The sequence below is a fragment of the Nesoenas mayeri genome (genome assembly GCF_963082525.1).
Source record: "Nesoenas mayeri genome assembly, chromosome: 8".
Classification (NCBI taxonomy): Eukaryota; Metazoa; Chordata; class Aves; order Columbiformes; family Columbidae; genus Nesoenas; species Nesoenas mayeri.
Genome location: NC_137554.1, coordinates 35,971,785 through 35,991,769, shown reverse-complemented (window position 1 = coordinate 35,991,769; position 19,985 = coordinate 35,971,785).

Below are 19,985 nucleotides of genomic sequence, written 5' to 3'. Positions count from 1 at the left end.
CCTCCGCCGCCTCACCTTCTCGGCTGCCGGCCCGCCTGCGCCTTCGCCCCTCGCAGCTCGCCTGCGGCACCTGCAAAACCAGAGGCACGCGCTCGGACGCCGCCCGAAAGCGCAGCCTGCCCGCGCGCGGTCCCATCTCGCCCTCCCTTACCTGGGCCGCCCGTCCAGCCGGCCGCCCTTGCTTTCGCCTGCCACGCTGTTGACCACGAAGACGTTCAGCTACCGCCTCTAAAACACAACCAAAGGACGCTCAGACCCGCACCAGCAACACGGGACCTGACGCCAGCTGCCGCTTCAGCCCAGCACTCCGTGCTCACCTGGCCCGAGGAGCTGCGGTGCCCATACGCAGCTTTCCTCGTCGCTTCACACCTAGGAAACAGAGAAACGACCGAGCTCAGCGAGAGCCACACGGCACAGCTTCCCTCTGGCGCCACGCACCGACCCACCTGCTTACGGCGCACAGCTCGCCTCCTCCGCCGCTCTTCCGTGCCAAGTCCTTCCTCTGCACCTGAAATCCAGTTATGCAGCAAGTCACCCAGCAGCTCATCAACAGCTTGCCCATCCCACAGGTCTGCTTTCTATTGCGCAATGACATGCCAAGCTCTCGTGGAGCCTCTAAAACGCCTGCGCAGGGACCCTCCACTCCCCTGCCCACGGCTACTCCGTCCCAGGTGAGCGCACAACCTCTGCCTACGCAATTTTACGCGTCAGCAGATTCACCGGGGGCTCCCAGAGCTCCGTCCGCCCACCCCTGACTCCACGCGTCCGGGCAGAGCAGCTCCCAGCCAAACGCGCACCCGCGCAGACAGAGGCTCCACACAACGTCAGAGACCACACGACGGCCACGGCACCAAAAACGCTCCACAACGAAAACGACGCTCCGAGACCACACAGGCATCCATCCAAATCAGCTACGGGGAGGCAGCGGTGAGGCGAGGAGCCTCTCCTACAACCCCAAGTGAACAAGGAGCCCAACGCCACGGCTCCTCACCAGACGGCGGCACCGCCACAAGCGAGCAGAGGCGGCGCAACCAAACGACAAGCTGCTGCAACGCCTACGAACTTCTTCCCAGCATCTTGAAGTTCCAGTCCCTGAGACTGGATGCGTAGAGAGCACAGCTGCCGGCACAGCCCAGGACAACGCCACAAACGCCACTGCGCAGAAACGGCCGACACGCAAGAACCCTCCACGCTTTCGGCTGCTGATGCCAGAAAACCAGCGTCCAACGGGCGCTACGCCGGTCGGCACCGGCGCTCCAGATCCCGGGACGGCACCCGAGATGCCTTTCGTGTCCCTCGAACGCAACGAGACCCCAGCATCGTCTGACAGGCGCAAGGCAGGCTTCCCGAGCTACACCACAACGCAGACAACACAGGCTGCAGCTGCCCTGCCCGGCACACGCTGGCATCGCTCTGTAAAGGTCCCCGGGCCCTTTCCCCGCGCCAAGGGGACGGTTCCCGGACGGCCCTTTCCCTTGTCAGAACTAGACCCCCCCGTCCCTGCCATTCCCAGCCCCTTCCCAGCCCCCGTGCCTCCACTTAGCTTTCAGAGGGCCAAGGGACCCAACCCGTCTGTCTTCAACAGAGGAAAACGCCACGCGCGCCAACGGCCGTCTTCCCGCGTCGCCGGGTTCCTCTTCAGCGTCTACAGGAACACGAGAAAACACACGCTCGCTAAGCCGTGCCGGCACACGGCGGCGTGGGGTAAACGCCGACCCCTTCCGCAACACCCACCTCCTGCTAAGTTCCACGGCGTTCCGTTGGGCGCGTCGTGCCGCGGCCGCGGTCACCGACCCTCACCGCTCGAGGCGCCTAAGACGGCGAGAAGCAAAGGAACTGTAGCGCCTGGAACGAGTCGCCGGCCCCACGCTCCTCCTCGCCCCTAGCCCGGCTCACCGCAAACGCCCCTCCCAGTCCAAAGGGCCCACAAAGCGCCTGCGAAGCGAGAACGAAACGCCGGACCCAGTCAGCGGGCAATACCGGGCTCCTCCACGCCCTCCGCCGCCTCACCTTCTCGGCTGCCGGCCCGCCTGCGCCTTCGCCCCTCGCAGCTCGCCTGCGGCACCTGCAAAACCAGAGGCACGCGCTCGGACGCCGCCCGAAAGCGCAGCCTGCCCGCGCGCGGTCCCATCTCGCCCTCCCTTACCTGGGCCGCCCGTCCAGCCGGCCGCCCTTGCTTTCGCCTGCCACGCTGTTGACCACGAAGACGTTCAGCTACCGCCTCTAAAACACAACCAAAGGACGCTCAGACCCGCACCAGCAACACGGGACCTGACGCCAGCTGCCGCTTCAGCCCAGCACTCCGTGCTCACCTGGCCCGAGGAGCTGCGGTGCCCATACGCAGCTTTCCTCGTCGCTTCACACCTAGGAAACAGAGAAACGACCGAGCTCAGCGAGAGCCACACGGCACAGCTTCCCTCTGGCGCCACGCACCGACCCACCTGCTTACGGCGCACAGCTCGCCTCCTCCGCCGCTCTTCCGTGCCAAGTCCTTCCTCTGCACCTGAAATCCAGTTATGCAGCAAGTCACCCAGCAGCTCATCAACAGCTTGCCCATCCCACAGGTCTGCTTTCTATTGCGCAATGACATGCCAAGCTCTCGTGGAGCCTCTAAAACGCCTGCGCAGGGACCCTCCACTCCCCTGCCCACGGCTACTCCGTCCCAGGTGAGCGCACAACCTCTGCCTACGCAATTTTACGCGTCAGCAGATTCACCGGGGGCTCCCAGAGCTCCGTCCGCCCACCCCTGACTCCACGCGTCCGGGCAGAGCAGCTCCCAGCCAAACGCGCACCCGCGCAGACAGAGGCTCCACACAACGTCAGAGACCACACGACGGCCACGGCACCAAAAACGCTCCACAACGAAAACGACGCTCCGAGACCACACAGGCATCCATCCAAATCAGCTACGGGGAGGCAGCGGTGAGGCGAGGAGCCTCTCCTACAACCCCAAGTGAACAAGGAGCCCAACGCCACGGCTCCTCACCAGACGGCGGCACCGCCACAAGCGAGCAGAGGCGGCGCAACCAAACGACAAGCTGCTGCAACGCCTACGAACTTCTTCCCAGCATCTTGAAGTTCCAGTCCCTGAGACTGGATGCGTAGAGAGCACAGCTGCCGGCACAGCCCAGGACAACGCCACAAACGCCACTGCGCAGAAACGGCCGACACGCAAGAACCCTCCACGCTTTCGGCTGCTGATGCCAGAAAACCAGCGTCCAACGGGCGCTACGCCGGTCGGCACCGGCGTTCCAGATCCCGGGACGGCACCCGAGATGCCTTTCGTGTCCCTCGAACGCAACGAGACCCCAGCATCGTCTGACAGGCGCAAGGCAGGCTTCCCGAGCTACACCACAACGCAGACAACACAGGCTGCAGCTGCCCTGCCCGGCACACGCTGGCATCGCTCTGTAAAGGTCCCCGGGCCCTTTCCCCGCGCCAAGGGGACGGTTCCCGGACGGCCCTTTCCCTTGTCAGAACTAGACCCCCCCGTCCCTGCCATTCCCAGCCCCTTCCCAGCCCCCGTGCCTCCACTTAGCTTTCAGAGGGCCAAGGGACCCAACCCGTCTGTCTTCAACAGAGGAAAACGCCACGCGCGCCAACGGCCGTCTTCCCGCGTCGCCGGGTTCCTCTTCAGCGTCTACAGGAACACGAGAAAACACACGCTCGCTAAGCCGTGCCGGCACACGGCGGCGTGGGGTAAACGCCGACCCCTTCCGCAACACCCACCTCCTGCTAAGTTCCACGGCGTTCCGTTGGGCGCGTCGTGCCGCGGCCGCGGTCACCGACCCTCACCGCTCGAGGCGCCTAAGACGGCGAGAAGCAAAGGAACTGTAGCGCCTGGAACGAGTCGCCGGCCCCACGCTCCTCCTCGCCCCTAGCCCGGCTCACCGCAAACGCCCCTCCCAGTCCAAAGGGCCCACAAAGCGCCTGCGAAGCGAGAACGAAACGCCGGACCCAGTCAGCGGGCAATACCGGGCTCCTCCACGCCCTCCGCCGCCTCACCTTCTCGGCTGCCGGCCCGCCTGCGCCTTCGCCCCTCGCAGCTCGCCTGCGGCACCTGCAAAACCAGAGGCACGCGCTCGGACGCCGCCCGAAAGCGCAGCCTGCCCGCGCGCGGTCCCATCTCGCCCTCCCTTACCTGGGCCGCCCGTCCAGCCGGCCGCCCTTGCTTTCGCCTGCCACGCTGTTGACCACGAAGACGTTCAGCTACCGCCTCTAAAACACAACCAAAGGACGCTCAGACCCGCACCAGCAACACGGGACCTGACGCCAGCTGCCGCTTCAGCCCAGCACTCCGTGCTCACCTGGCCCGAGGAGCTGCGGTGCCCATACGCAGCTTTCCTCGTCGCTTCACACCTAGGAAACAGAGAAACGACCGAGCTCAGCGAGAGCCACACGGCACAGCTTCCCTCTGGCGCCACGCACCGACCCACCTGCTTACGGCGCACAGCTCGCCTCCTCCGCCGCTCTTCCGTGCCAAGTCCTTCCTCTGCACCTGAAATCCAGTTATGCAGCAAGTCACCCAGCAGCTCATCAACAGCTTGCCCATCCCACAGGTCTGCTTTCTATTGCGCAATGACATGCCAAGCTCTCGTGGAGCCTCTAAAACGCCTGCGCAGGGACCCTCCACTCCCCTGCCCACGGCTACTCCGTCCCAGGTGAGCGCACAACCTCTGCCTACGCAATTTTACGCGTCAGCAGATTCACCGGGGGCTCCCAGAGCTCCGTCCGCCCACCCCTGACTCCACGCGTCCGGGCAGAGCAGCTCCCAGCCAAACGCGCACCCGCGCAGACAGAGGCTCCACACAACGTCAGAGACCACACGACGGCCACGGCACCAAAAACGCTCCACAACGAAAACGACGCTCCGAGACCACACAGGCATCCATCCAAATCAGCTACGGGGAGGCAGCGGTGAGGCGAGGAGCCTCTCCTACAACCCCAAGTGAACAAGGAGCCCAACGCCACGGCTCCTCACCAGACGGCGGCACCGCCACAAGCGAGCAGAGGCGGCGCAACCAAACGACAAGCTGCTGCAACGCCTACGAACTTCTTCCCAGCATCTTGAAGTTCCAGTCCCTGAGACTGGATGCGTAGAGAGCACAGCTGCCGGCACAGCCCAGGACAACGCCACAAACGCCACTGCGCAGAAACGGCCGACACGCAAGAACCCTCCACGCTTTCGGCTGCTGATGCCAGAAAACCAGCGTCCAACGGGCGCTACGCCGGTCGGCACCGGCGTTCCAGATCCCGGGACGGCACCCGAGATGCCTTTCGTGTCCCTCGAACGCAACGAGACCCCAGCATCGTCTGACAGGCGCAAGGCAGGCTTCCCGAGCTACACCACAACGCAGACAACACAGGCTGGAGCTGCCCTGCCCGGCACACGCTGGCATCGCTCTGTAAAGGTCCCCGGGCCCTTTCCCCGCGCCAAGGGGACGGTTCCCGGACGGCCCTTTCCCTTGTCAGAACTAGACCCCCCCGTCCCTGCCATTCCCAGCCCCTTCCCAGCCCCCGTGCCTCCACTTAGCTTTCAGAGGGCCAAGGGACCCAACCCGTCTGTCTTCAACAGAGGAAAACGCCACGCGCGCCAACGGCCGTCTTCCCGCGTCGCCGGGTTCCTCTTCAGCGTCTACAGGAACACGAGAAAACACACGCTCGCTAAGCCGTGCCGGCACACGGCGGCGTGGGGTAAACGCCGACCCCTTCCGCAACACCCACCTCCTGCTAAGTTCCACGGCGTTCCGTTGGGCGCGTCGTGCCGCGGCCGCGGTCACCGACCCTCACCGCTCGAGGCGCCTAAGACGGCGAGAAGCAAAGGAACTGTAGCGCCTGGAACGAGTCGCCGGCCCCACGCTCCTCCTCGCCCCTAGCCCGGCTCACCGCAAACGCCCCTCCCAGTCCAAAGGGCCCACAAAGCGCCTGCGAAGCGAGAACGAAACGCCGGACCCAGTCAGCGGGCAATACCGGGCTCCTCCACGCCCTCCGCCGCCTCACCTTCTCGGCTGCCGGCCCGCCTGCGCCTTCGCCCCTCGCAGCTCGCCTGCGGCACCTGCAAAACCAGAGGCACGCGCTCGGACGCCGCCCGAAAGCGCAGCCTGCCCGCGCGCGGTCCCATCTCGCCCTCCCTTACCTGGGCCGCCCGTCCAGCCGGCCGCCCTTGCTTTCGCCTGCCACGCTGTTGACCACGAAGACGTTCAGCTACCGCCTCTAAAACACAACCAAAGGACGCTCAGACCCGCACCAGCAACACGGGACCTGACGCCAGCTGCCGCTTCAGCCCAGCACTCCGTGCTCACCTGGCCCGAGGAGCTGCGGTGCCCATACGCAGCTTTCCTCGTCGCTTCACACCTAGGAAACAGAGAAACGACCGAGCTCAGCGAGAGCCACACGGCACAGCTTCCCTCTGGCGCCACGCACCGACCCACCTGCTTACGGCGCACAGCTCGCCTCCTCCGCCGCTCTTCCGTGCCAAGTCCTTCCTCTGCACCTGAAATCCAGTTATGCAGCAAGTCACCCAGCAGCTCATCAACAGCTTGCCCATCCCACAGGTCTGCTTTCTATTGCGCAATGACATGCCAAGCTCTCGTGGAGCCTCTAAAACGCCTGCGCAGGGACCCTCCACTCCCCTGCCCACGGCTACTCCGTCCCAGGTGAGCGCACAACCTCTGCCTACGCAATTTTACGCGTCAGCAGATTCACCGGGGGCTCCCAGAGCTCCGTCCGCCCACCCCTGACTCCACGCGTCCGGGCAGAGCAGCTCCCAGCCAAACGCGCACCCGCGCAGACAGAGGCTCCACACAACGTCAGAGACCACACGACGGCCACGGCACCAAAAACGCTCCACAACGAAAACGACGCTCCGAGACCACACAGGCATCCATCCAAATCAGCTACGGGGAGGCAGCGGTGAGGCGAGGAGCCTCTCCTACAACCCCAAGTGAACAAGGAGCCCAACGCCACGGCTCCTCACCAGACGGCGGCACCGCCACAAGCGAGCAGAGGCGGCGCAACCAAACGACAAGCTGCTGCAACGCCTACGAACTTCTTCCCAGCATCTTGAAGTTCCAGTCCCTGAGACTGGATGCGTAGAGAGCACAGCTGCCGGCACAGCCCAGGACAACGCCACAAACGCCACTGCGCAGAAACGGCCGACACGCAAGAACCCTCCACGCTTTCGGCTGCTGATGCCAGAAAACCAGCGTCCAACGGGCGCTACGCCGGTCGGCACCGGCGCTCCAGATCCCGGGACGGCACCCGAGATGCCTTTCGTGTCCCTCGAACGCAACGAGACCCCAGCATCGTCTGACAGGCGCAAGGCAGGCTTCCCGAGCTACACCACAACGCAGACAACACAGGCTGCAGCTGCCCTGCCCGGCACACGCTGGCATCGCTCTGTAAAGGTCCCCGGGCCCTTTCCCCGCGCCAAGGGGACGGTTCCCGGACGGCCCTTTCCCTTGTCAGAACTAGACCCCCCCGTCCCTGCCATTCCCAGCCCCTTCCCAGCCCCCGTGCCTCCACTTAGCTTTCAGAGGGCCAAGGGACCCAACCCGTCTGTCTTCAACAGAGGAAAACGCCACGCGCGCCAACGGCCGTCTTCCCGCGTCGCCGGGTTCCTCTTCAGCGTCTACAGGAACACGAGAAAACACACGCTCGCTAAGCCGTGCCGGCACACGGCGGCGTGGGGTAAACGCCGACCCCTTCCGCAACACCCACCTCCTGCTAAGTTCCACGGCGTTCCGTTGGGCGCGTCGTGCCGCGGCCGCGGTCACCGACCCTCACCGCTCGAGGCGCCTAAGACGGCGAGAAGCAAAGGAACTGTAGCGCCTGGAACGAGTCGCCGGCCCCACGCTCCTCCTCGCCCCTAGCCCGGCTCACCGCAAACGCCCCTCCCAGTCCAAAGGGCCCACAAAGCGCCTGCGAAGCGAGAACGAAACGCCGGACCCAGTCAGCGGGCAATACCGGGCTCCTCCACGCCCTCCGCCGCCTCACCTTCTCGGCTGCCGGCCCGCCTGCGCCTTCGCCCCTCGCAGCTCGCCTGCGGCACCTGCAAAACCAGAGGCACGCGCTCGGACGCCGCCCGAAAGCGCAGCCTGCCCGCGCGCGGTCCCATCTCGCCCTCCCTTACCTGGGCCGCCCGTCCAGCCGGCCGCCCTTGCTTTCGCCTGCCACGCTGTTGACCACGAAGACGTTCAGCTACCGCCTCTAAAACACAACCAAAGGACGCTCAGACCCGCACCAGCAACACGGGACCTGACGCCAGCTGCCGCTTCAGCCCAGCACTCCGTGCTCACCTGGCCCGAGGAGCTGCGGTGCCCATACGCAGCTTTCCTCGTCGCTTCACACCTAGGAAACAGAGAAACGACCGAGCTCAGCGAGAGCCACACGGCACAGCTTCCCTCTGGCGCCACGCACCGACCCACCTGCTTACGGCGCACAGCTCGCCTCCTCCGCCGCTCTTCCGTGCCAAGTCCTTCCTCTGCACCTGAAATCCAGTTATGCAGCAAGTCACCCAGCAGCTCATCAACAGCTTGCCCATCCCACAGGTCTGCTTTCTATTGCGCAATGACATGCCAAGCTCTCGTGGAGCCTCTAAAACGCCTGCGCAGGGACCCTCCACTCCCCTGCCCACGGCTACTCCGTCCCAGGTGAGCGCACAACCTCTGCCTACGCAATTTTACGCGTCAGCAGATTCACCGGGGGCTCCCAGAGCTCCGTCCGCCCACCCCTGACTCCACGCGTCCGGGCAGAGCAGCTCCCAGCCAAACGCGCACCCGCGCAGACAGAGGCTCCACACAACGTCAGAGACCACACGACGGCCACGGCACCAAAAACGCTCCACAACGAAAACGACGCTCCGAGACCACACAGGCATCCATCCAAATCAGCTACGGGGAGGCAGCGGTGAGGCGAGGAGCCTCTCCTACAACCCCAAGTGAACAAGGAGCCCAACGCCACGGCTCCTCACCAGACGGCGGCACCGCCACAAGCGAGCAGAGGCGGCGCAACCAAACGACAAGCTGCTGCAACGCCTACGAACTTCTTCCCAGCATCTTGAAGTTCCAGTCCCTGAGACTGGATGCGTAGAGAGCACAGCTGCCGGCACAGCCCAGGACAACGCCACAAACGCCACTGCGCAGAAACGGCCGACACGCAAGAACCCTCCACGCTTTCGGCTGCTGATGCCAGAAAACCAGCGTCCAATGGGCGCTACGCCGGTCGGCACCGGCGCTCCAGATCCCGGGACGGCACCCGAGATGCCTTTCGTGTCCCTCGAACGCAACGAGACCCCAGCATCGTCTGACAGGCGCAAGGCAGGCTTCCCGAGCTACACCACAACGCAGACAACACAGGCTGGAGCTGCCCTGCCCGGCACACGCTGGCATCGCTCTGTAAAGGTCCCCGGGCCCTTTCCCCGCGCCAAGGGGACGGTTCCCGGACGGCCCTTTCCCTTGTCAGAACTAGACCCCCCCGTCCCTGCCATTCCCAGCCCCTTCCCAGCCCCCGTGCCTCCACTTAGCTTTCAGAGGGCCAAGGGACCCAACCCGTCTGTCTTCAACAGAGGAAAACGCCACGCGCGCCAACGGCCGTCTTCCCGCGTCGCCGGGTTCCTCTTCAGCGTCTACAGGAACACGAGAAAACACACGCTCGCTAAGCCGTGCCGGCACACGGCGGCGTGGGGTAAACGCCGACCCCTTCCGCAACACCCACCTCCTGCTAAGTTCCACGGCGTTCCGTTGGGCGCGTCGTGCCGCGGCCGCGGTCACCGACCCTCACCGCTCGAGGCGCCTAAGACGGCGAGAAGCAAAGGAACTGTAGCGCCTGGAACGAGTCGCCGGCCCCACGCTCCTCCTCGCCCCTAGCCCGGCTCACCGCAAACGCCCCTCCCAGTCCAAAGGGCCCACAAAGCGCCTGCGAAGCGAGAACGAAACGCCGGACCCAGTCAGCGGGCAATACCGGGCTCCTCCACGCCCTCCGCCGCCTCACCTTCTCGGCTGCCGGCCCGCCTGCGCCTTCGCCCCTCGCAGCTCGCCTGCGGCACCTGCAAAACCAGAGGCACGCGCTCGGACGCCGCCCGAAAGCGCAGCCTGCCCGCGCGCGGTCCCATCTCGCCCTCCCTTACCTGGGCCGCCCGTCCAGCCGGCCGCCCTTGCTTTCGCCTGCCACGCTGTTGACCACGAAGACGTTCAGCTACCGCCTCTAAAACACAACCAAAGGACGCTCAGACCCGCACCAGCAACACGGGACCTGACGCCAGCTGCCGCTTCAGCCCAGCACTCCGTGCTCACCTGGCCCGAGGAGCTGCGGTGCCCATACGCAGCTTTCCTCGTCGCTTCACACCTAGGAAACAGAGAAACGACCGAGCTCAGCGAGAGCCACACGGCACAGCTTCCCTCTGGCGCCACGCACCGACCCACCTGCTTACGGCGCACAGCTCGCCTCCTCCGCCGCTCTTCCGTGCCAAGTCCTTCCTCTGCACCTGAAATCCAGTTATGCAGCAAGTCACCCAGCAGCTCATCAACAGCTTGCCCATCCCACAGGTCTGCTTTCTATTGCGCAATGACATGCCAAGCTCTCGTGGAGCCTCTAAAACGCCTGCGCAGGGACCCTCCACTCCCCTGCCCACGGCTACTCCGTCCCAGGTGAGCGCACAACCTCTGCCTACGCAATTTTACGCGTCAGCAGATTCACCGGGGGCTCCCAGAGCTCCGTCCGCCCACCCCTGACTCCACGCGTCCGGGCAGAGCAGCTCCCAGCCAAACGCGCAGACAGAGGCTCCACACAACGTCAGAGACCACACGACGGCCACGGCACCAAAAACGCTCCACAACGAAAACGACGCTCCGAGACCACACAGGCATCCATCCAAATCAGCTACGGGGAGGCAGCGGTGAGGCGAGGAGCCTCTCCTACAACCCCAAGTGAACAAGGAGCCCAACGCCACGGCTCCTCACCAGACGGCGGCACCGCCACAAGCGAGCAGAGGCGGCGCAACCAAACGACAAGCTGCTGCAACGCCTACGAACTTCTTCCCAGCATCTTGAAGTTCCAGTCCCTGAGACTGGATGCGTAGAGAGCACAGCTGCCGGCACAGCCCAGGACAACGCCACAAACGCCACTGCGCAGAAACGGCCGACACGCAAGAACCCTCCACGCTTTCGGCTGCTGATGCCAGAAAACCAGCGTCCAACGGGCGCTACGCCGGTCGGCACCGGCGCTCCAGATCCCGGGACGGCACCCGAGATGCCTTTCGTGTCCCTCGAACGCAACGAGACCCCAGCATCGTCTGACAGGCGCAAGGCAGGCTTCCCGAGCTACACCACAACGCAGACAACACAGGCTGGAGCTGCCCTGCCCGGCACACGCTGGCATCGCTCTGTAAAGGTCCCCGGGCCCTTTCCCCGCGCCAAGGGGACGGTTCCCGGACGGCCCTTTCCCTTGTCAGAACTAGACCCCCCCGTCCCTGCCATTCCCAGCCCCTTCCCAGCCCCCGTGCCTCCACTTAGCTTTCAGAGGGCCAAGGGACCCAACCCGTCTGTCTTCAACAGAGGAAAACGCCACGCGCGCCAACGGCCGTCTTCCCGCGTCGCCGGGTTCCTCTTCAGCGTCTACAGGAACACGAGAAAACACACGCTCGCTAAGCCGTGCCGGCACACGGCGGCGTGGGGTAAACGCCGACCCCTTCCGCAACACCCACCTCCTGCTAAGTTCCACGGCGTTCCGTTGGGCGCGTCGTGCCGCGGCCGCGGTCACCGACCCTCACCGCTCGAGGCGCCTAAGACGGCGAGAAGCAAAGGAACTGTAGCGCCTGGAACGAGTCGCCGGCCCCACGCTCCTCCTCGCCCCTAGCCCGGCTCACCGCAAACGCCCCTCCCAGTCCAAAGGGCCCACAAAGCGCCTGCGAAGCGAGAACGAAACGCCGGACCCAGTCAGCGGGCAATACCGGGCTCCTCCACGCCCTCCGCCGCCTCACCTTCTCGGCTGCCGGCCCGCCTGCGCCTTCGCCCCTCGCAGCTCGCCTGCGGCACCTGCAAAACCAGAGGCACGCGCTCGGACGCCGCCCGAAAGCGCAGCCTGCCCGCGCGCGGTCCCATCTCGCCCTCCCTTACCTGGGCCGCCCGTCCAGCCGGCCGCCCTTGCTTTCGCCTGCCACGCTGTTGACCACGAAGACGTTCAGCTACCGCCTCTAAAACACAACCAAAGGACGCTCAGACCCGCACCAGCAACACGGGACCTGACGCCAGCTGCCGCTTCAGCCCAGCACTCCGTGCTCACCTGGCCCGAGGAGCTGCGGTGCCCATACGCAGCTTTCCTCGTCGCTTCACACCTAGGAAACAGAGAAACGACCGAGCTCAGCGAGAGCCACACGGCACAGCTTCCCTCTGGCGCCACGCACCGACCCACCTGCTTACGGCGCACAGCTCGCCTCCTCCGCCGCTCTTCCGTGCCAAGTCCTTCCTCTGCACCTGAAATCCAGTTATGCAGCAAGTCACCCAGCAGCTCATCAACAGCTTGCCCATCCCACAGGTCTGCTTTCTATTGCGCAATGACATGCCAAGCTCTCGTGGAGCCTCTAAAACGCCTGCGCAGGGACCCTCCACTCCCCTGCCCACGGCTACTCCGTCCCAGGTGAGCGCACAACCTCTGCCTACGCAATTTTACGCGTCAGCAGATTCACCGGGGGCTCCCAGAGCTCCGTCCGCCCACCCCTGACTCCACGCGTCCGGGCAGAGCAGCTCCCAGCCAAACGCGCACCCGCGCAGACAGAGGCTCCACACAACGTCAGAGACCACACGACGGCCACGGCACCAAAAACGCTCCACAACGAAAACGACGCTCCGAGACCACACAGGCATCCATCCAAATCAGCTACGGGGAGGCAGCGGTGAGGCGAGGAGCCTCTCCTACAACCCCAAGTGAACAAGGAGCCCAACGCCACGGCTCCTCACCAGACGGCGGCACCGCCACAAGCGAGCAGAGGCGGCGCAACCAAACGACAAGCTGCTGCAACGCCTACGAACTTCTTCCCAGCATCTTGAAGTTCCAGTCCCTGAGACTGGATGCGTAGAGAGCACAGCTGCCGGCACAGCCCAGGACAACGCCACAAACGCCACTGCGCAGAAACGGCCGACACGCAAGAACCCTCCACGCTTTCGGCTGCTGATGCCAGAAAACCAGCGTCCAATGGGCGCTACGCCGGTCGGCACCGGCGCTCCAGATCCCGGGACGGCACCCGAGATGCCTTTCGTGTCCCTCGAACGCAACGAGACCCCAGCATCGTCTGACAGGCGCAAGGCAGGCTTCCCGAGCTACACCACAACGCAGACAACACAGGCTGGAGCTGCCCTGCCCGGCACACGCTGGCATCGCTCTGTAAAGGTCCCCGGGCCCTTTCCCCGCGCCAAGGGGACGGTTCCCGGACGGCCCTTTCCCTTGTCAGAACTAGACCCCCCCGTCCCTGCCATTCCCAGCCCCTTCCCAGCCCCCGTGCCTCCACTTAGCTTTCAGAGGGCCAAGGGACCCAACCCGTCTGTCTTCAACAGAGGAAAACGCCACGCGCGCCAACGGCCGTCTTCCCGCGTCGCCGGGTTCCTCTTCAGCGTCTACAGGAACACGAGAAAACACACGCTCGCTAAGCCGTGCCGGCACACGGCGGCGTGGGGTAAACGCCGACCCCTTCCGCAACACCCACCTCCTGCTAAGTTCCACGGCGTTCCGTTGGGCGCGTCGTGCCGCGGCCGCGGTCACCGACCCTCACCGCTCGAGGCGCCTAAGACGGCGAGAAGCAAAGGAACTGTAGCGCCTGGAACGAGTCGCCGGCCCCACGCTCCTCCTCGCCCCTAGCCCGGCTCACCGCAAACGCCCCTCCCAGTCCAAAGGGCCCACAAAGCGCCTGCGAAGCGAGAACGAAACGCCGGACCCAGTCAGCGGGCAATACCGGGCTCCTCCACGCCCTCCGCCGCCTCACCTTCTCGGCTGCCGGCCCGCCTGCGCCTTCGCCCCTCGCAGCTCGCCTGCGGCACCTGCAAAACCAGAGGCACGCGCTCGGACGCCGCCCGAAAGCGCAGCCTGCCCGCGCGCGGTCCCATCTCGCCCTCCCTTACCTGGGCCGCCCGTCCAGCCGGCCGCCCTTGCTTTCGCCTGCCACGCTGTTGACCACGAAGACGTTCAGCTACCGCCTCTAAAACACAACCAAAGGACGCTCAGACCCGCACCAGCAACACGGGACCTGACGCCAGCTGCCGCTTCAGCCCAGCACTCCGTGCTCACCTGGCCCGAGGAGCTGCGGTGCCCATACGCAGCTTTCCTCGTCGCTTCACACCTAGGAAACAGAGAAACGACCGAGCTCAGCGAGAGCCACACGGCACAGCTTCCCTCTGGCGCCACGCACCGACCCACCTGCTTACGGCGCACAGCTCGCCTCCTCCGCCGCTCTTCCGTGCCAAGTCCTTCCTCTGCACCTGAAATCCAGTTATGCAGCAAGTCACCCAGCAGCTCATCAACAGCTTGCCCATCCCACAGGTCTGCTTTCTATTGCGCAATGACATGCCAAGCTCTCGTGGAGCCTCTAAAACGCCTGCGCAGGGACCCTCCACTCCCCTGCCCACGGCTACTCCGTCCCAGGTGAGCGCACAACCTCTGCCTACGCAATTTTACGCGTCAGCAGATTCACCGGGGGCTCCCAGAGCTCCGTCCGCCCACCCCTGACTCCACGCGTCCGGGCAGAGCAGCTCCCAGCCAAACGCGCACCCGCGCAGACAGAGGCTCCACACAACGTCAGAGACCACACGACGGCCACGGCACCAAAAACGCTCCACAACGAAAACGACGCTCCGAGACCACACAGGCATCCATCCAAATCAGCTACGGGGAGGCAGCGGTGAGGCGAGGAGCCTCTCCTACAACCCCAAGTGAACAAGGAGCCCAACGCCACGGCTCCTCACCAGACGGCGGCACCGCCACAAGCGAGCAGAGGCGGCGCAACCAAACGACAAGCTGCTGCAACGCCTACGAACTTCTTCCCAGCATCTTGAAGTTCCAGTCCCTGAGACTGGATGCGTAGAGAGCACAGCTGCCGGCACAGCCCAGGACAACGCCACAAACGCCACTGCGCAGAAACGGCCGACACGCAAGAACCCTCCACGCTTTCGGCTGCTGATGCCAGAAAACCAGCGTCCAACGGGCGCTACGCCGGTCGGCACCGGCGTTCCAGATCCCGGGACGGCACCCGAGATGCCTTTCGTGTCCCTCGAACGCAACGAGACCCCAGCATCGTCTGACAGGCGCAAGGCAGGCTTCCCGAGCTACACCACAACGCAGACAACACAGGCTGGAGCTGCCCTGCCCGGCACACGCTGGCATCGCTCTGTAAAGGTCCCCGGGCCCTTTCCCCGCGCCAAGGGGACGGTTCCCGGACGGCCCTTTCCCTTGTCAGAACTAGACCCCCCCGTCCCTGCCATTCCCAGCCCCTTCCCAGCCCCCGTGCCTCCACTTAGCTTTCAGAGGGCCAAGGGACCCAACCCGTCTGTCTTCAACAGAGGAAAACGCCACGCGCGCCAACGGCCGTCTTCCCGCGTCGCCGGGTTCCTCTTCAGCGTCTACAGGAACACGAGAAAACACACGCTCGCTAAGCCGTGCCGGCACACGGCGGCGTGGGGTAAACGCCGACCCCTTCCGCAACACCCACCTCCTGCTAAGTTCCACGGCGTTCCGTTGGGCGCGTCGTGCCGCGGCCGCGGTCACCGACCCTCACCGCTCGAGGCGCCTAAGACGGCGAGAAGCAAAGGAACTGTAGCGCCTGGAACGAGTCGCCGGCCCCACGCTCCTCCTCACCCCTAGCCCGGCTCACCGCAAACGCCCCTCCCAGTCCAAAGGGCCCACAAAGCGCCTGCGAAGTGAGAACGAAACGCCGGACCCAGTCAGCGGGCAATACCGGGCTCCTCCACGCCCTCCGCCGCCTCACCTTCTCGGCTGCCGGCCCGCCTGCGCCTTCGCCCCTCGCAGCTCGCCTGCGGCACCTGCAAAACCAGAGGCACGCGCTCGGACGCCGCCCGAAAGCGCAGCCTGCCCGCGCGCGGTCCCATCTCGCCCTCCCTTACCTGGGCCGCCCGTCCAGCCGGCCGCCCTTGCTTTCGCCTGCCACGCTGTTGACCACGAAGACGTTCAGCTACCGCCTCTAAAACACAACCAAAGGACGCTCAGACCCGCACCAGCAACACGGGACCTGACGCCAGCTGCCGCTTCAGCCCAGCACTCCGTGCTCACCTGGCCCGAGGAGCTGCGGTGCCCATACGCAGCTTTCCTCGTCGCTTCACACCTAGGAAACAGAGAAACGACCGAGCTCAGCGAGAGCCACACGGCACAGCTTCCCTCTGGCGCCACGCACCGACCCACCTGCTTACGGCGCACAGCTCGCCTCCTCCGCCGCTCTTCCGTGCCAAGTCCTTCCTCTGCACCTGAAATCCAGTTATGCAGCAAGTCACCCAGCAGCTCATCAACAGCTTGCCCATCCCACAGGTCTGCTTTCTATTGCGCAATGACATGCCAAGCTCTCGTGGAGCCTCTAAAACGCCTGCGCAGGGACCCTCCACTCCCCTGCCCACGGCTACTCCGTCCCAGGTGAGCGCACAACCTCTGCCTACGCAATTTTACGCGTCAGCAGATTCACCGGGGGCTCCCAGAGCTCCGTCCGCCCACCCCTGACTCCACGCGTCCGGGCAGAGCAGCTCCCAGCCAAACGCGCACCCGCGCAGACAGAGGCTCCACACAACGTCAGAGACCACACGACGGCCACGGCACCAAAAACGCTCCACAACGAAAACGACGCTCCGAGACCACACAGGCATCCATCCAAATCAGCTACGGGGAGGCAGCGGTGAGGCGAGGAGCCTCTCCTACAACCCCAAGTGAACAAGGAGCCCAACGCCACGGCTCCTCACCAGACGGCGGCACCGCCACAAGCGAGCAGAGGCGGCGCAACCAAACGACAAGCTGCTGCAACGCCTACGAACTTCTTCCCAGCATCTTGAAGTTCCAGTCCCTGAGACTGGATGCGTAGAGAGCACAGCTGCCGGCACAGCCCAGGACAACGCCACAAACGCCACTGCGCAGAAACGGCCGACACGCAAGAACCCTCCACGCTTTCGGCTGCTGATGCCAGAAAACCAGCGTCCAACGGGCGCTACGCCGGTCGGCACCGGCGCTCCAGATCCCGGGACGGCACCCGAGATGCCTTTCGTGTCCCTCGAACGCAACGAGACCCCAGCATCGTCTGACAGGCGCAAGGCAGGCTTCCCGAGCTACACCACAACGCAGACAACACAGGCTGCAGCTGCCCTGCCCGGCACACGCTGGCATCGCTCTGTAAAGGTCCCCGGGCCCTTTCCCCGCGCCAAGGGGACGGTTCCCGGACGGCCCTTTCCCTTGTCAGAACTAGACCCCCCCGTCCCTGCCATTCCCAGCCCCTTCCCAGCCCCCGTGCCTCCACTTAGCTTTCAGAGGGCCAAGGGACCCAACCCGTCTGTCTTCAACAGAGGAAAACGCCACGCGCGCCAACGGCCGTCTTCCCGCGTCGCCGGGTTCCTCTTCAGCGTCTACAGGAACACGAGAAAACACACGCTCGCTAAGCCGTGCCGGCACACGGCGGCGTGGGGTAAACGCCGACCCCTTCCGCAACACCCACCTCCTGCTAAGTTCCACGGCGTTCCGTTGGGCGCGTCGTGCCGCGGCCGCGGTCACCGACCCTCACCGCTCGAGGCGCCTAAGACGGCGAGAAGCAAAGGAACTGTAGCGCCTGGAACGAGTCGCCGGCCCCACGCTCCTCCTCGCCCCTAGCCCGGCTCACCGCAAACGCCCCTCCCAGTCCAAAGGGCCCACAAAGCGCCTGCGAAGCGAGAACGAAACGCCGGACCCAGTCAGCGGGCAATACCGGGCTCCTCCACGCCCTCCGCCGCCTCACCTTCTCGGCTGCCGGCCCGCCTGCGCCTTCGCCCCTCGCAGCTCGCCTGCGGCACCTGCAAAACCAGAGGCACGCGCTCGGACGCCGCCCGAAAGCGCAGCCTGCCCGCGCGCGGTCCCATCTCGCCCTCCCTTACCTGGGCCGCCCGTCCAGCCGGCCGCCCTTGCTTTCGCCTGCCACGCTGTTGACCACGAAGACGTTCAGCTACCGCCTCTAAAACACAACCAAAGGACGCTCAGACCCGCACCAGCAACACGGGACCTGACGCCAGCTGCCGCTTCAGCCCAGCACTCCGTGCTCACCTGGCCCGAGGAGCTGCGGTGCCCATACGCAGCTTTCCTCGTCGCTTCACACCTAGGAAACAGAGAAACGACCGAGCTCAGCGAGAGCCACACGGCACAGCTTCCCTCTGGCGCCACGCACCGACCCACCTGCTTACGGCGCACAGCTCGCCTCCTCCGCCGCTCTTCCGTGCCAAGTCCTTCCTCTGCACCTGAAATCCAGTTATGCAGCAAGTCACCCAGCAGCTCATCAACAGCTTGCCCATCCCACAGGTCTGCTTTCTATTGCGCAATGACATGCCAAGCTCTCGTGGAGCCTCTAAAACGCCTGCGCAGGGACCCTCCACTCCCCTGCCCACGGCTACTCCGTCCCAGGTGAGCGCACAACCTCTGCCTACGCAATTTTACGCGTCAGCAGATTCACCGGGGGCTCCCAGAGCTCCGTCCGCCCACCCCTGACTCCACGCGTCCGGGCAGAGCAGCTCCCAGCCAAACGCGCACCCGCGCAGACAGAGGCTCCACACAACGTCAGAGACCACACGACGGCCACGGCACCAAAAACGCTCCACAACGAAAACGACGCTCCGAGACCACACAGGCATCCATCCAAATCAGCTACGGGGAGGCAGCGGTGAGGCGAGGAGCCTCTCCTACAACCCCAAGTGAACAAGGAGCCCAACGCCACGGCTCCTCACCAGACGGCGGCACCGCCACAAGCGAGCAGAGGCGGCGCAACCAAACGACAAGCTGCTGCAACGCCTACGAACTTCTTCCCAGCATCTTGAAGTTCCAGTCCCTGAGACTGGATGCGTAGAGAGCACAGCTGCCGGCACAGCCCAGGACAACGCCACAAACGCCACTGCGCAGAAACGGCCGACACGCAAGAACCCTCCACGCTTTCGGCTGCTGATGCCAGAAAACCAGCGTCCAACGGGCGCTACGCCGGTCGGCACCGGCGTTCCAGATCCCGGGACGGCACCCGAGATGCCTTTCGTGTCCCTCGAACGCAACGAGACCCCAGCATCGTCTGACAGGCGCAAGGCAGGCTTCCCGAGCTACACCACAACGCAGACAACACAGGCTGGAGCTGCCCTGCCCGGCACACGCTGGCATCGCTCTGTAAAGGTCCCCGGGCCCTTTCCCCGCGCCAAGGGGACGGTTCCCGGACGGCCTTTTCCCTTGTCAGAACTAGACCCCCCCGTCCCTGCCATTCCCAGCCCCTTCCCAGCCCCCGTGCCTCCACTTAGCTTTCAGAGGGCCAAGGGACCCAACCCGTCTGTCTTCAACAGAGGAAAACGCCACGCGCGCCAACGGCCGTCTTCCCGCGTCGCCGGGTTCCTCTTCAGCGTCTACAGGAACACGAGAAAACACACGCTCGCTAAGCCGTGCCGGCACACGGCGGCGTGGGGTAAACGCCGACCCCTTCCGCAACACCCACCTCCTGCTAAGTTCCACGGCGTTCCGTTGGGCGCGTCGTGCCGCGGCCGCGGTCACCGACCCTCACCGCTCGAGGCGCCTAAGACGGCGAGAAGCAAAGGAACTGTAGCGCCTGGAACGAGTCGCCGGCCCCACGCTCCTCCTCGCCCCTAGCCCGGCTCACCGCAAACGCCCCTCCCAGTCCAAAGGGCCCACAAAGCGCCTGCGAAGCGAGAACGAAACGCCGGACCCAGTCAGCGGGCAATACCGGGCTCCTCCACGCCCTCCGCCGCCTCACCTTCTCGGCTGCCGGCCCGCCTGCGCCT